The sequence below is a fragment of the Candoia aspera genome, chromosome 7 (genome assembly GCF_035149785.1).
Source record: "Candoia aspera isolate rCanAsp1 chromosome 7, rCanAsp1.hap2, whole genome shotgun sequence".
NCBI classification, from domain to species: Eukaryota; Metazoa; Chordata; class Lepidosauria; order Squamata; family Boidae; genus Candoia; species Candoia aspera.
This window is the reverse complement of record NC_086159.1, coordinates 13,119,489-13,135,790: the sequence shown is the minus strand read 5'-3', so window position 1 is coordinate 13,135,790 and position 16,302 is coordinate 13,119,489.

The following is a 16,302-nucleotide window of genomic DNA, read 5'->3' as shown; positions in this document are numbered from 1 at the left end:
TAACATGTGTTTGGGACTACATTCAGTTGGATGGAAAGTAGATTTTGATTTCAGTCATTGGAGATGATGCAATAGTCTAAGATTGATTAAGTAATTGTGTTTTCTCTTGATTATAACTCCTTGTTGGCCCCCATTTTCCACTTGTTATGTTATTCTTATTCTCTGAAGACCGTTATAAAAGCCGTATTTCTATGTTAGATAAATGTTCACAGTTGCACAACTCCCATTGGATATTTTAGCTGAATAACAAACAAAATAGTGTGCATGTGCAGACATAATTTGGTTTGGCTTGCTGTCCAAGATAGGTAGAATAATGATTAGAGAACATCTAGTTACTTTAAGTAATTTCAGGTCTTCAGAGCCCAGTGAATTACATCCATAATATTTCAGAAAGGGTATCTGCAATATTTGAGAGATCCTGGAAAAAGCAGAATGTCAAAACAGTGGAGAGAAGCATCTGTGGTCTTCAGCTGCAAGCAATGGAGGAAGGTGATTTTGGAGACAACTGGCACTTCAAACTGACCTCAGTACCTAGCACATTTCTATAGCAAATGTAAATCCATGAAAACTAATATGAAAATAGTAAAAGTCTAGTATCTAATGCAGTGTTTCTCAATCTTGGCCATTTTAAGATGTGTGGACTTCAACTCCCAGAATGCTTGCTGGGGAATTCTGAGTGTTGAAGTTCACACATCTTAAAATGGCTGAGGTTGAGAAACACTGATCTAATGTGTCTAGCAACAAATTAGTTACTAGAAGCCAACATAACTTTGTTAAGAGTAAGTCATGCCAATCAATATTACATCTTTTGCTTTTAAAAACAGAATCACAAGTCTTGCAGTTTCTAGAAATGCTTTAGGCATAATATATTTTGATTTTGGTGGTGCTTTTGATGAGATCTCCCACTTTATCTTTGTTCATAGGATGGTAACATGCTCGTATCTGAAAAGTATGCACTGCAGCAGGCCAAATGTAGTTTAAGTTCTACATACCTACTCCCAACACCCAAAGCAACCTTATATGAGCCAGTAACATCTGTGACCATAAAAGTGGATACTATCACAAAAATTATTGGTTTGCACCTGTCTTTACCTGCATTTGAAGAACTAGGCTGGCTATATATGCCAAGTATTGACCTGCTATGCTTAGACCTGAGACTATTTGTACTGAATATGATGGGATAATTAGGCTTTGAGCAGATCCCATCTCAAGAAAGTGATAAGGGGAGTGATATGTTCTCAGTGTTGCACATCGGGAATACAGTGTCCGGTTCTGGTTGCCACAATACAAAAAGGATGCTGAAGAACTAGAAATGATGCCAAGAAGAGCAACAGAGATGATGTGATGGATTTCAGTAATGCTGCTGGTTCTCAGGAAGGAGGGAACACATTCCAAGGAGGGGGACAAGATGAGAGGAGACACAGTCCAGAAAGTGAATGTGGGACAGAATAGCTCCACCCTAGAGCCTTCCCAGGTTATTTCCCCTTAGATTAGGTAGAATAGCTTTAGTCTGGCAAGATTCTGTCTATATAGTGTAAGCAAATAATGAACTGAAGTTTGGCTGAACTGATTCTCTGAAGTTCTTGGGCTGGGCCTGACAGACGGTAATGGACTTGGAGGCTAAATTCCATGAGGAGAGGTAAAAGGAACTTGGCATGTTTAGCCAAAAGAAAAGAAGGCTAGGAAAGACCTGATAGCAGTCTTCCAATACATGAAGGGACCTTACGGGGCAGAGGGTATGGATTTATTCTCCATTGCACCTGAGACTATGACAAAAACCAGTGCATGACAGCTTTACAGAGACAGATCCACTCTTGAAATAAGGAGATATTTCATGATTGAGAGAGCTATTCAACAGTGGAACAGCCTGCTGAAGTCATGGGTGCTCAAGGAAGTTTTCAAGAGAAGATTGGACAGCCATTTTTGTGGGATGTTTTAAGAATTCCTGCACTGGGTAGGGGTTTGGACTAGAAGACCTTAAAGTCCTTTCCAACCTTATGATTCTATGAAACAGCCCATCAACTCACAGTACCCTGTCAACCAACAGCCAAACACAGACATCTTTCCAGTCCTAATCAAAGTCATCCTGTCTCTGTTTAATTAAGACAGAACCATTTATGAGCCTTATCTCATGGTCTTGGATGTCCAAGGAGCAGCTAACAAACATCTCAAGGGCTGGAGATTGGAATATCCAACTTACCAACCAACAAAAGAAACCAAGAGGTAACATTGCCAAAAATTGTGAAAAAATGTGTGGCTATTATAAGATGTCCCTCTCTATCCATTTCACCATGGGCAGAATTATTACTCTGAGGCTGGTCTCCACAACCCTTCTTGCTTTGTAAAGGAAGCTGCCACAGATTGGAGGCCCACTGCAACTGTGCCCAAATTGTGGTCCATTTCTTTGGCATTCATCATGAAACAGTACTTCTAGACCACCCCAATTGTAAGATTTGTTTAGGAGGCTTCTTCCTTTGTAGACCGACTATGTTTCCATATTTCTTCTTCATATAATGAATTCTTGTAGTGTGTGTGTGTGTGTAAGCCAATAAAAATGTGTGTGTGTGCATGCACATATAATGATGATCAGCCTGAATCAATCCACTACAGGAGGATCCAAGGTTGTGGACTCTATTCTACTTCACTGTTCCAGGATGGGTTGGTAGATAATGTAGGTGTTTTTGACTTCCCCGTCTAGGGCTGAGAGAGAGTGATAAGTGGTCTAAAGTCACCCACATAGCTTCCATACCTAAGGGAGGACTAGAATTTGCTCTCCCTGCTCCTAGTCCAGCACCCTGACTATTACACTACATTAGCTCTTGTATGTATATATGTATGTGTGTGTGTGCGCATGTGCACATGCACATGTGGATCTTTGTGTGCAGGGGAGAAAGAGAGACTGATGATGTCTTAAACCCAGTTTGAATATCCTTTATTGCCAGCAGTGAGAGAAGGAATTTGCTTTTTGTTCAAAAGAAACTGCATCTTTCTTTTTATATGCCAAAGCAAGATACTGCAGCCTACCCAGTCACCAAATGCACTGTAGATAAATCCAGACTGTACTAGTAGAATGTAAGGATTCCATTAATGCAGCTGCGATATCATCAATGAAGCAAGAAGAAGCAAAATGGATCTTTGTTTTCTTCCTTCTTAGCTGAAGTTCTAATGAAACAGAATCCTAGCAGCAACTGCGTTTTAGGATTTTTGTTTTGCATCTCCCTCCTTTAGGCATGATTCTGAGAGAAGAAAATCTTCCTGACAATCCTGTTTCTCTTTCATTCCCCCTCCATTTTTGCCGCTCCCCAAACCCTACTTATTAAAGTGTGTGCATGTTGGGGGTGAGGGAAAACATCTGCTTTCCTTTTCTGACCACGGTGATGTACTTTTGCTGATGAACTCCTCAGCTGAATTGGAAATGCAATATGGAAATTTAATGCCACAAAGCTGTGCATGGGTGTGTGTGTGTGTGTGTGTGTATGGGCAGGAATTGGTTTGGACTATACATCAGAGCATTTGTTGAATGTTATCGGTCATGGCACAATTCATTATTTTATGGTGGCCCTCTGGAAGTTGCTAATCCAACTCCATGCTTTTATATCAAAGGAGAACTGACAGCACTCATCCAATTGCTACTACTTTTGAATATCAAAGTACTGTAATTATTTGTATACTGGCCCCTCTTTTTCCTGTCATCTAAGGCTTCTCCATACATGTGGTAATTTGTTTTCCTATTTTTATTTTGGGCGCTCTGGGCAAGAAAAAACAGAGGTGGCAGGGTAGAATGGCACGTCTGCAAACTGCCTGCACTGCACTTTGCTTATATTCCTTGCTATTGTGCTTGCAATGCTCAGTCAGGATAATAGAGTGGAGGTCAAAGCAGAAAACTAGCCTTCCTCTCGTGGAGTCAAGGGATGATGAAGTAGAGGGAGGAAGAAAAGAAGGCCTGGGGCACACGAACCCCTCAGTCATTCATTTAAACACTGCACTGAATGTGGTATAAATGCATATTTTGTGGCAAACCCAGGTGCCCAGAGTTATGGGGTTTATAAACTCTACTTTGTGGGAACCTGTTTCAGGTCAGCTTCTTGGCTGGCCAACCTGAATATATTATAAGAAGAACTTCAGAGCTGAAGTGCCTCAAACACTTCTGTATCTGCAACTTCATCTCTATGTCTACATCTACGTCTATGTCTAGTCTAGTCTAGTCTACGTCTACGTCTATGTCTATCTGTGTCTCTATCTGTGTCTCTGTCTCTGTCTTTGTCTCCACCTCCACCCCTATATACTTTCTAAAATAATAATTGCACATGCTTTTTTATAAAATAACCAATATTCTGAACAAGATAATATCCTCTAATGAACAAAAGACACCTACACATTTAACTATTTCAATACACGCAAATTAGTAAGAAAAGAGGTATAGATAATAAAGAGGTGGGTATGAAGGAAAGGCTTAAATATATTTGCTATGACCTTTGATCTTTGCTGATATAATGTTCCATCTGTAGAAACTAACAGATGAACATCTGTCTGGATGTTCATATTTCTGTACTGGAGCATCTAGATTATGTAAGAAAGGAAAAAAACCAGAGATATTGTCTTTGTAATTAAGATTAAGCAATATCTTTTCTATCCAAGTTAAGCACTTCCTACAAGAGCCAATTTGGTGTAGTGGTTAAAGGCACCAAGCTAGAAACTGGGAGCTGTGGGACCTTGGACCAGCTGGGTGACTTTGGGCCAGTCCCTCTCTCTCAGCCATAGAAAGAAGAAGGCAATGGCAAATCACTTCTGGAAAAACCTTGCTGCATGGATTTGTCTAGGTGGTCCCTAGGAATTTCAGGCACCAAAAAAAGCATGTCCCATGCAGTACTTTTTGAGAATAAAGGGGAATGCTTTCCTAACTATGCCAAAAGAGAAGATATAGCCTGATATCTGATCATGGGGATTCTCTTAGCATTCAGAATTCCCAGCAAAATATACTTGGGATACCATAAGTGGGAGATGGATACATTCTAAGGCTGTGGTCCTGAACCTTGTACCTCTGGATGTATTGAGATACAGCTTCCATAATCTCCATTTGGTATGACAATTGATTGGGAAAACGAAGTTGCTCTCATTGGGCCGCATGAACCTAATGTGCACTATAAATCACAGCCTACTCTTCCCCATATGTGTGAAGTAGAAAGTTGACATTGATAGACAAAGTGCCTTTCATGGAGATTGCCTGTCCTTGATGATCTTCCCATCAGGGGACATATGACACACTTTTCAAATAAACTCAGGATATAGTTTAAAAAACCAACAGTGTTTTAGAGGAATCAAAAGACATGGAGCCAATGCAGGCTTACCAATCAATGCACTCCCTGGCTTGAATTCAGCAGATGCCACCCTGGCATTTGACATAGCATGGTTAGATAAGCAGACATTTTGTATAGTAGAATAAAGTCATTTTAAGTAGTTGAATGTCCTCCTCTGTGAACACATAGGTGACATCCCTTCTTATACCACTGAGCTTTGAGTCCAGCTCTTCTTTTTCTTGCCTTTTCCATGGCTTAGTAGAACCTTGCTTTGTATTTCTCAGGCCTGATCCTTATGGCAGTTGATTGTTGACATAATTGGATTTCCTGCTTTGGGAATCTCTTAATTCTCACAATTTTTGGCAGGATTCCTGTGCTTTTCGCCCACAGAGAAACAGTAGGTGAAAATTTTGCCAAGATGTAATGATAGTGCTGATAATTGTGAGGGATTCTATGTCCTCCTCCGTGTTTTCTGTCCAGAAGAAAAAACATAAATACAGGAAGACAACACTTCTAGTGTGGTTTTCCTTAACTTGACTTCCCCCACCTGGATATTACTATTATCAGCCCAATCCAGAATAGTCAATGATCTGCAATCATGGGAGTTGCAGGTTAAGACATCGGAAGGGACCAAGTTTGGGGGTAAGCTTTCATAGCAATAATAATAGTATAAGCCATAGCTTCAACTCTTGTAGCTACTTTGCCATTTGTTTAATTCTTATTGTGAAGAAACATGAACATTTACTAGATGAGAAATTCTGAAGTTGTGGTATAGCTGGAGAGGATTATTTGCCAGGTTTTGAGCAAAACAGCTCACTTCCACTCTACAATTTATTTAATTAATGTTCTTTATCCCATTAGTAGTCATCTATCTCAGCCATCTCCCATTATAAAGTAAATTGCTTTAATGAATTCTGCATTACTCTCAAAAGTCCCAATCAGATGAGAGGTCCTGCTAATGTAATAAGTCAAGGAAGTGCTGCTTTGGAAATTCATTAAATTTTATTTCTCCTGCATTGTCTCTTGAAACACTAAAGAAATCACTGTTCTGAACAAGACCATTATGATTACCTATTAACTGCAGATAATCCTCAACTGCAAAGTTCCCTGTGCATCTGAGCTTTCAAGAAATGTTAATATACTTTCACCTTATCTCTAATCTTTTGTAGACAGACAATGGTCATCATAACATCACTGAGTGTTAAAATTTGAAAAGTCTATATGTGGGTGTGCTAACCCCAGAGTAGTAACTTTGCATTTAGTTACTATGTTTGACCAATTCTACATCCATAAAAGATTCAGAAAGAACATAAACTCTTTCCCCCAAATGAGTAGACTGAAAACACAACCTCTACACTGAAGAAATCCAAGGAGATCATAACAGAAATAATAATAATAATAAAAAAACATAGACAGATTTATGACCAAAAATAACAACAACAGCCAGGAAGGAAGAATATGGAGGCCCAGAAATACAGTCCATCAAAATTTTCAGCAACAGATATGAAACTTCCTGAATACTGTATGTAGGAGCCAAGGAATATGGGTAGACACTCAGACTGTCATTATGGAGCAGCTTCTGTTCTGACCTGTGGCAGGATCATAAGAAGTTGCTTTACATCAGGATATATAGTATTGCCTAGTAAAGGTAAAGGTTTCCCTTGACGTAAAGTCCAGTCGTGTCCGACTCTAGGGGGCGGTGCTCATCTCCGTTTCAAAGCCTTGGAGCCGGCGTTGTCCACAGGACACTTCCGGGTCATGTGGCCAGCATGACTCACGGAACGCCGTTACCTTCCCGCCGAAGCGGTACCAATTAATCTACTCACATTTGCATGTTTTCGAACTGCTTGGTGTGCAGAAGCTGGGACGAGCAACGGGAGCTCACCCCGCCGCGCGGTTTCGAACCGCCGACCTTCCGATCGACAGCTCAGCGGTTTAACCCGCAGCGCCACCGCGTCCCAACATAGTATTGCCTATCTAAGCTAATATTGTCAACTCAACTACGATTCATGTAAGCTTTCTAGGGCAGAGAGGTTGTACCCTATAAGTTTTCTATATCACCTGCTGCACCAGGAAAGAAAGTCAACAAAGAAACAGCAAAATGATTTTACAGTGATGCAATTTGTTTAGTTTTTTGTTATGTTTAGGAAAAAAGAAAATTAAAAATGTTGAAATACTTCCTTTAAGGTTTTGGAAAGCCAAAGTAAATAAATTTCCATCCCAACTCTCCCACAAACTCCCCAGATTTTTGATCTGACATTCCCGAGGCTATCATTGTGAACCAGACATGCCTCATATGGCCCACCCAAAGATCAATAAAATAAAATAAAAATATAATAAAACAAAGGAGAGCTCCTGGCTGAAGAAGAGTTGCCCAACATTGTGCTACACATTCCTTTTAATTGGAAATGGCAGTGGTTGAACCTTTGGCCTTTTGGAACACAATGCATGTCCTCTTTCTTTGTGCCAGGGGCTTTCATGAAGTCCTTCCATGGCAGCAATGTCTTCAGCAATGTCGTGGACATCATTTTGCATCTTCTCCCATCTCTCAAATCTAGTGTAGGTCAGGACATTCTGGAGAAGAATAATGGCTAGCACTAAAAAAGCAACAAGCAAAAAAGCAAAAAACAGTGGAAAATATTTTACGAACATTCAGCAGAATTGCTAAGAAGACAGAAACATCTCACGGGAAAAAGAGGTCTTCTGAGAAATTCCATTTCTGCTTTGGTTTCATCTGTCTTTACTTGCTCTAAGAGATATATAAGCCTGGCAATGGCTCTCCTGTACCCACCACCACCCTGCTTTCAGTGTCCTATTTGAAGCTTCTCATTTTTTTGGGTGACAGAATGATGTTCCCAAGTCACAGCATAATTTCCTTTCAGCAGCAGGAGACTCCCTGCTGTATATTACGCCCTTCAGCTAAAAGAAAAATTGATTCTGTCATGTATACATTTATATCTCATCTATTTTTTTAAAGTATTTTTAACACTTCTTACAAGGCCTGGTCAGGAAAAAATAAACTCCTGTCTCCCTCTCTCCCTCCCTCTCTCTTTCTCCGTTTCCCCAATTATACCATCCAGAATAGATCATTCATCTTGGAGAATAACCAAAGGTGAAATTGTAGTTAACATCTAGGTTTTGTTTTCTCTTTTATGAAACATTTTCCCCTCCATACACATCCATAGATGAAGGCAATGAAGTTCAGAGAGAACAGTTTTGCAATGATCCCCCCCTTGCTATATTGTTGTTTTAAGTTTTTGGATGTTGACTCTTGTGTTTAAGCTTGGAATATCTCTGCTACACACACTCTGACTTTTATCGTATTCAGATTTGATTGCAATAGCTACCTGGATTATTATGTTAATTGTAAATCAGTTTTGGAATCTCAGTTGGGGTTTTGTGTGTTTGTGTGTGTGTGTGTGTATGCGAACACAGAAGTTCATACAAACAAAAAACTAAAGCCCTAAACCAGTCTTCCCACCTTGGATGTTCTCTAGTTATATGAACTTTACTCTCAGTTTTCCAATCACTGATGTCTTTGCTGAGAAGTGGGTCCACTCATCTGGAGGATACCCAGATATGGGACAGTTGCCCTAGACACATGGTCCCACTCCTATCTGCACATGGGCTAATCTCTTCTTACAAAATACTCTGCTGGTTTGGCCGTAGAAGAACTGATGACAGCTCAACTGGAACAAACCATTCCTTGATTACCCCACTGTTTCTGTCAGTGAATCCTATTGGCTTTACTGGATTGGAATGGGTATGCCCCAAACAAAACTAGAAAAGTCAATGCAGTCATCCCTTTCATTTCCCACTGTGGCCCATACGACACAATATCAGAAACACTATGGGAAATAAAATGGTGTCTAGGTGCTTGGCAGAGCTGGATCACCCCCAAAAATAAGAGGGAGGTTTAAGGCATCTGGAGTGCTGAAAATTGCTCAAGAATGCTGGGAATTGGTGGCTGCCCTAAATGTAAAAAAGAAAAGAAAAAAGGCTAGGCCAGAGACTGAAACTCATTCATTCATTCATTCATTCATTCATTCATTCATTCATTCATTCACAATTAATTTCATCTCCAGTTGAACTTCTGGATGAACTTCACATTTTACTTCGTCTCCTTCAGATCAACAATGGCCTTGTGAAGTAACTCGGGCTGAGAGAGAGTGAAAGGTCCAAAGTCACCCAGTGAGCAACTATGGTAAAGGGTAGACTTGAACCCCAGATATTATTTATGTCACTAATCCCTGCTGTGTTATCAGCTGTAGTACCACCTTCTGGTCAAGTTGTCAGAAAGTTGAGCAGCCCTCAGAAGCCCCAGAATAACTTCCTGTTGGACAGCAGCTCAAAGCCCCAGAAAAACATCTGTGGAAGGACTGTCCACCTTCATCAGCTCCTCAAAACATATGGCAAGAAGCACCATTAACATCATTAATATCACGGTCCCTAAGTAGAAGCAAAAACATTCCCACTGCATCTCCTTGGCATTAATGGCTGGTCCTAACTAATCTCACTGCTGATTTTTGATAAGCAAATAATATCACATGAAGCAGCTGCATCTACACCAAACTCTTCTGGATGACTGCTTGTTCTCCCAGTTTTATTGGCTGATACCAATGCACTCTCTTTCAGCTGGGCATCAGACCTTTATGACACATTTATGTAGGACTGGATTTGCCAGCGTAAGCAAGGAAACCAGCCTGCTTCTTGTAGTACTGTAAACAATTTGATAATGCACATAAAGCTAGACTTGGGGTATGAATAATGGTATAAAGCAGGAATACGCATTACACAACCAGCTTTATCTTCCAGGCTTTACAATTGGGATCACACACAAGTAATTTCTTTAAATTCCACCCTAGAGAATATAAGTCCTTGGGTGTTTCATAATTTCCTCTTTATGTCCTGTTAAAAAGTTTAGTTGAATGGCAGAATTAGTTCAGCTGTAGTGTGACTGCTCACTTTGAGCCCCAGGTTCACAGATTGTATTTTTTAAAAAAAAAAAAATTTATTGACGTTTTCAGAAACACAGTAAAAACTAATACAAACTAAGCCAGAAGAAAAAAGAAAAGTAAAAGAAAAGTTCAGAAAATGCAGGGAAAAGAAAAAGAAAAAGAAAATAGCAAAGAAGTGCCTTCCAACCTTCATCACACCGAGCATAAGCTTCTATAACTTTTCACCCTCTTTTAAAATTACAAGTTCTCAGATTCTAAGTTTTCATAGGCTCCACCTCAGATGACAAATTAGCTTGGGCTGGCACTGCCTGTACATTTGTAACCTGCGAGGCAAATCACCCAATCTTAACTGGAAAAATGTGCTGTGCTAAAAAGGTTAATCCACAGTTCTGATCAGAATCACATGAATCCATATTCTGCACACACACAGTTATTGTTAATACTTAAAAAAAACCCTGAAGGACATCCATTTTCAGAGATTTGCTGTCATATGGCTAGGTTCTCCACGCCATTCTAGACTAAGCTGAAGTGGGTTTGGTAATCCATCGTTCAGTCTGTTGTGAAAACCTCGTTTCTAAGCTTATTGCCAGGCTAAACCATAATATACCTTATGAACACAGGAACTGTATTTTCTTCACCTGGGTTTAGAATTTAGCATGATGTGTGAACCCAACTCTACGTAGTTTGACTATTACTTGTAGCAGCCAAATGCCCAGCTAAGCTACTGCAGTTGATGTCCATCTGTAAGACTGCTTTGTTACTGTTTTTTTCTGGAACTCAGGTTTGGGCAGCAATATTGCTGAAATGTAAAAAACTGAACAAACAAAAAACACTTTCCAAAATTAATTTATTGCAATTCCCCAGGGGCAGGAACCACATGTCACAAGTAACCAAATTAGAAGTCCATAGGTGATAAGATCACAGAGCCCCTGGAGAAATATTTAGCTGTATGTTTACTTAATATCTAACACCATGTGAAGTTTATTTATTAATATGCCTGCAGGTTTCTTTCTAATCCCACTGCTCAGAAATGCTCTCACATGTATATAGAAAAGCTAGAAGGGGGTAAGATGCCCTGGTAGAAGTTTTGAGTGGAATAATATCTCTCTTTTTTCTCTCCCGCCTCTGCCCAAATAGAACTGGAAATTTAACTGTGTGCAAAACTTCAAGTGATGGCTTATATTACCCAAGAATATAAGCATGGGTGTGGCATTGTGATGCTGTAATGGTATGTGGGAATGACCTTGGGAGACAGGGGGAAGAGCTGCAGCAAGGGGAGTAGTCAGATAAAAGGCAGCTTAGCCTGCAGCAGGAATGTGGGCATGGCAAACATCTCAGAAGGAACCTTCCCAAGTTTCTTGGGCTGTGGAGGTGGTGGAGGAGAAATGTACTTTCAAACTTGCAAGATTCTGCTAATGTAACCTTACAGTCAAGTTGGAGCTAGTACTTCTGGGTGTGCTTCCTGTCTGGACTACCTCGCAAGGCTGACGGATGCAACTACCTTGACAGCGATAGTTGAATCTGCTGTCGGGATGCAAATACATAAGGGCGGAACTTGTGGCATGATATCATTGTACATGTGCTATCATTTATTGTGGCTCACTATGGATGCTGCTAAATATAAGTGATGGATCATCAGAGGGCTAGGAACAATTCAGAAGGCATAGCAGAGCTCCAAGAAATCAAGCTATATGCCTGCAAACTGGGGTAGAGTGGCTTGTTTGTGTATTTATTTAATTATTTTAAAAAATATTTAAATAAAATAATAAAAAATAACACAATTATTTTAAAAATAATTTTAAAAGCCCTAGGTAGGAGGCAATGGCAAACTACTTCTGAAAAACCTTGCCAAGAAAACTTGTCCAGGTAGTCTCTGAAAATTGGACATGATTGAACGGATAAAAAAAAAATGGCAGCCATGGTGAGTGAAGTGAAATGGGATTGCAATCAGTGAATAGGTGAAGCAACAGGCCAATACCTAGATGGTCAGGAAGAACGAAGAAAGAACAAAAGCTGAAGTTAGTTTTGAAAGAAGGTTCTGTTAAGAAAAAACAGACTAAAGACTCCATATTTATATATATTTAGATACTGTAAAAAACCTGAGATTTGTTCATGTTTAATTGAAAAGGTTATTTTATAAAGAATAGGGAAAAAGAACAATGGGCATGGTTACTCATAAAATTGTTTTTTCTAGAACGTAAACTGGTAAAGTTGCTCCTTGCCATCCCAGAATGTTCCTTCCATCTAGAGGCACTCTGGTCCTGGGACAGTTGTAAGTGCCAGTTGCCACTACTCCTGACTACTGTACTATGAACCTCATCTACTGGAGAGATCACAAGTAGGGGACTCTCCAGTGGATCTTGATATGTACAGAATGGTTTCTACTAGATTGAAACAAGAATCTTTTAAATCCTTGAGTCTTAAAGCATTAGGGTTTTATAATTTAATGTCAGCATCTTAAATTGGGCCTGGCAGTGTAAAGGGAGCCAATGCAACCCTTTAAGGAGATGTATTATGGCGTTGCAGTTAGTTGTACCACTTAGAAATCAGCCAGACTACCTTCAAGGATAGCCCGACAAAGAACTCATTGCAGTGATCAAAGTTTGAGATTATTAGAGCATGGATCACTCGGACCAGGCTATCTGGGTCTGCTAGGGTTGTAGGTGATATATCAATCAGAGCTGGGCATATCACATCCATGCCAATGAGACTACATCTCTGTCTTGTGATAGATAGGAATCAAAGACCCACTGTGCTACATGCCTCTTCTTTTAGAAGGTGTGATACCTAATCCAGAAAAGGCCTCTTTCTTGTTTCTCAAGGCTGAGAATGACCTCTCCAAGACAGCTCTTTCTGATATGGATTCTGCTTCAGTTTATTGGCCTAATTCCACCTATCACTAGGCAGCATCTCTTGATTTAGGTGGAAAGCAGAGATGGTCTTCTGCATAGTGATGATACCACCCTCAAAATCTCTGGATGAGGTTCTTCAGTAGCTTCATATAGATATTAAACAGACAAGGAGAAAGAACAGAACCTGTAGGGTGCCCCTAAGACAGGTACTATGGGGCTAACCAGAAATCTCCCTCTGCCTCTTTCTTATGATGGTTCTATAGATAGGAACTGAATCATTGTGACATAGTACCTTGGATTCCTAACCCACTTAGCTCCCCCAATAGTATCCCCTGGTCAATGGTGTCAAAGGCTGTTGAGAAATCTCAGAGAATCAACACAATATTCTACTTTTGTGATCATCAATCAGGGCAACCTAGGCTGCATCAGTCCTGTATTCCAGACTGAAGCTACACAGAAATAGATTACATTGGAAGCATTATTCGACTGAAAGAAGAATTAATCTCCATGTCCAGCACTTATGTCCAAAACTAGCCAGCAAACAGATTGTTTTTATCTCATGAGATAACATGTTCTGTGATCAAACACAAGGACTTGTCCCATCAGAAAGGGATATATCCCCTTTTACAAGAGCTCTTTGTAATGATTGTTCCCCCAAGAACTGATATGGCCTCTGACAGCAGGGAACCTCAGGTTTTGAGGGCCCTGTGGAAAAGGGGACCCATGCTGCCCCGGAGGTGAGATTGGCCCCATCACTCCTGGCCTTTTGGCGGAGTCTGAAGACCTGGTTCTGCCGCCTTGCTTGGGGTGGAGAGGGGAATAGATCTACATGGGGATGGCTGCTATAGACCACTCCTCCCACACTTGGACTGTTTTAGATTCCTCACCACTTGGATTCTTTATTTTTACCTCTATTTATATTATTTATTACTGTATTTTATTTTGTGTATTTATGGTTATGGTTTTTAATCGATTGTTGTAAACCGCCCAGAGTCCCCCGCTGGGAGGAGATGGGTGGGGATAAATTAGATAAATAAAAATAAATAAATAAATAAATAAGGATACAAAATGACATCAGTCACTTAAAACAACAACAACTCAACCTTGTACATGAAGCTGCAATAAAAGTATAGATAAATGTATTACAATACAATTATGGTTGATTTTTAATGTAACTGGAGAGGAGAATAGTACATTATATTAATACTATACTGTCAGTACGTGAATGCAAGTCATAAACAAAAATTAGAATGCTATTATTAATACAGTTAATGCTAATAAACAAAAATTGACAAAAATATTTTTAAAATAGTTGTATAATATCATATTTTGATAGCCAGTTCACCAGTAAATATTGATTAAACACATGAGTCAGTGGGGATGGCTTGTAAATCTAAGTAGCATTTTAGTAATGTTAAATCTTTAAAGCAACATGCTATTAGGTAGTGTTACAAATGTTTTGTTCAACATAAAGTACTTCATAACTTTGCCAGTGTTTGGGGGTTATTTTTGTATACCAGGAGGCTGGAAAGATAATTCCTTGTTGCTTCTTAATTCTAAAATTTTACCCATTTAGGATACTGTCGCTGGATACTGCCAGACAAATTCAGAGAATAATAGGTTATTAGCATAAATGGTCTGATTGTTGATAAAACAAAACAAAAAATTACAACTGCTGAGGTTCAAATGTATTCAAGTTGGGTAGCTCTGTATTCTCATAAAGGCTCCTTGAAAAACATCTGCTATCTCAATATTTTTCTGGGATGACTGTTGCAACATGTCTGTTTGGTTGATATATTGGTCAAGGTACCCTGCATCCAAAGGTCACAATAATGTCAATTTTACAAAAAATTCAGCATTTTTCTCTTAGCATCTAACAATGTCATGGATGCAGGAAAAATTCATTATCACTTTTGGGTGTTTGCAATGGTGATGGGGAAATAACATGTTCATCATGCAAGTTATCATACTTCGTTATAACTGACCGATTTGCATGATAGCATCATTATGTATGTGTCATCATTTTGATGTCATCGTGGCTTGTTATGGGTACCACAGTTATAATGTGTTCTCAAGAGAAAGGACTCTCTTCTTTTGTCTCTCTCTGTCTCTCCCTCCGGAGAATGCCATGTTAGTGAACTTCAGAAGAAGGTAGCAGGAGCTGTTGATCTCTCATCCCAGTACCTGGAGGCTGTGGTGGTCTGGGTGGAGAACAACAGTCTTCACCTGAACCCTGGCAAGATTGAGTGGCTGTGCATTTTGGGGCCTACCAATCCTGGGACTATACCATCTTTGGTATTCAGTGGGGTTGCACTCCCTCAGAGAGTGCACAACTTGGGAGTCCTCCTAGACTTGTGACTTCTGCTTGAAGAACAGGTGGCAGTCATGGCTAGGAGGGCCTTTGCACAGCTTTGTGTTGTCTGCCAGTTGTGCCCATACCTCGATCAGGAGGCTCTGCTCACAGTCGCTCATGCCCTGGTTGCCTCCCGGGTGGGCTGTTGTAATGTGCTTTACACGGCCTGCTCTTGAAAAGTATCCAGAAACTTCAGCTGGTGCAGAATGCAGTGACACAGGCAGTTATGTGTGCCCTAGAGTGGCACATCTTACCCCACTGCTCTGTGAGCTGCATTGGCTGCCAGTTTACTTCTGGGCAATTCAAGGTGCTGTTTTTCACTTTTAAAACCCTTCATGGTGTGGGGCTGGGTTATTTGAGGATTCTTCCCAATTACATGTGCCAATCCCATTAGATCTGGCAGAAGAGGCATGCTGCAGGTCCAGTTTACTAAGGAATTACATCTGGCTGACCCAGGACATGGGCCTTTTCTGCTGTGGCACCTGCCCTGTGAAACATCAACACCCCCCACCCCCACCCCGAGGTGAGATTGGCCTCTTCCCTACCATTCTTTCAGAAATCCCTCAAAACTTGGCTATGTCAACAGGCCTGGGGGGGTCTCTAGGGAACGGTGACCTGCTGAGGTAGCTCCACTGTTCATAATATCCAATGTTCTCACCTAGCCTCTTTTTAATAATAACATCAATATTTTTAATGGCATCCTGTTTTAATACTGTTATTTTATGGTTTTATTGTTCTTTGCTCAGAGTCATGTCTTGTGAGATGGGCAGCCATATAAATATGATTTATAAATAAATAAATAAATCTAATCGCTAATGCTCCTACAGGATTGCTGACAAAAT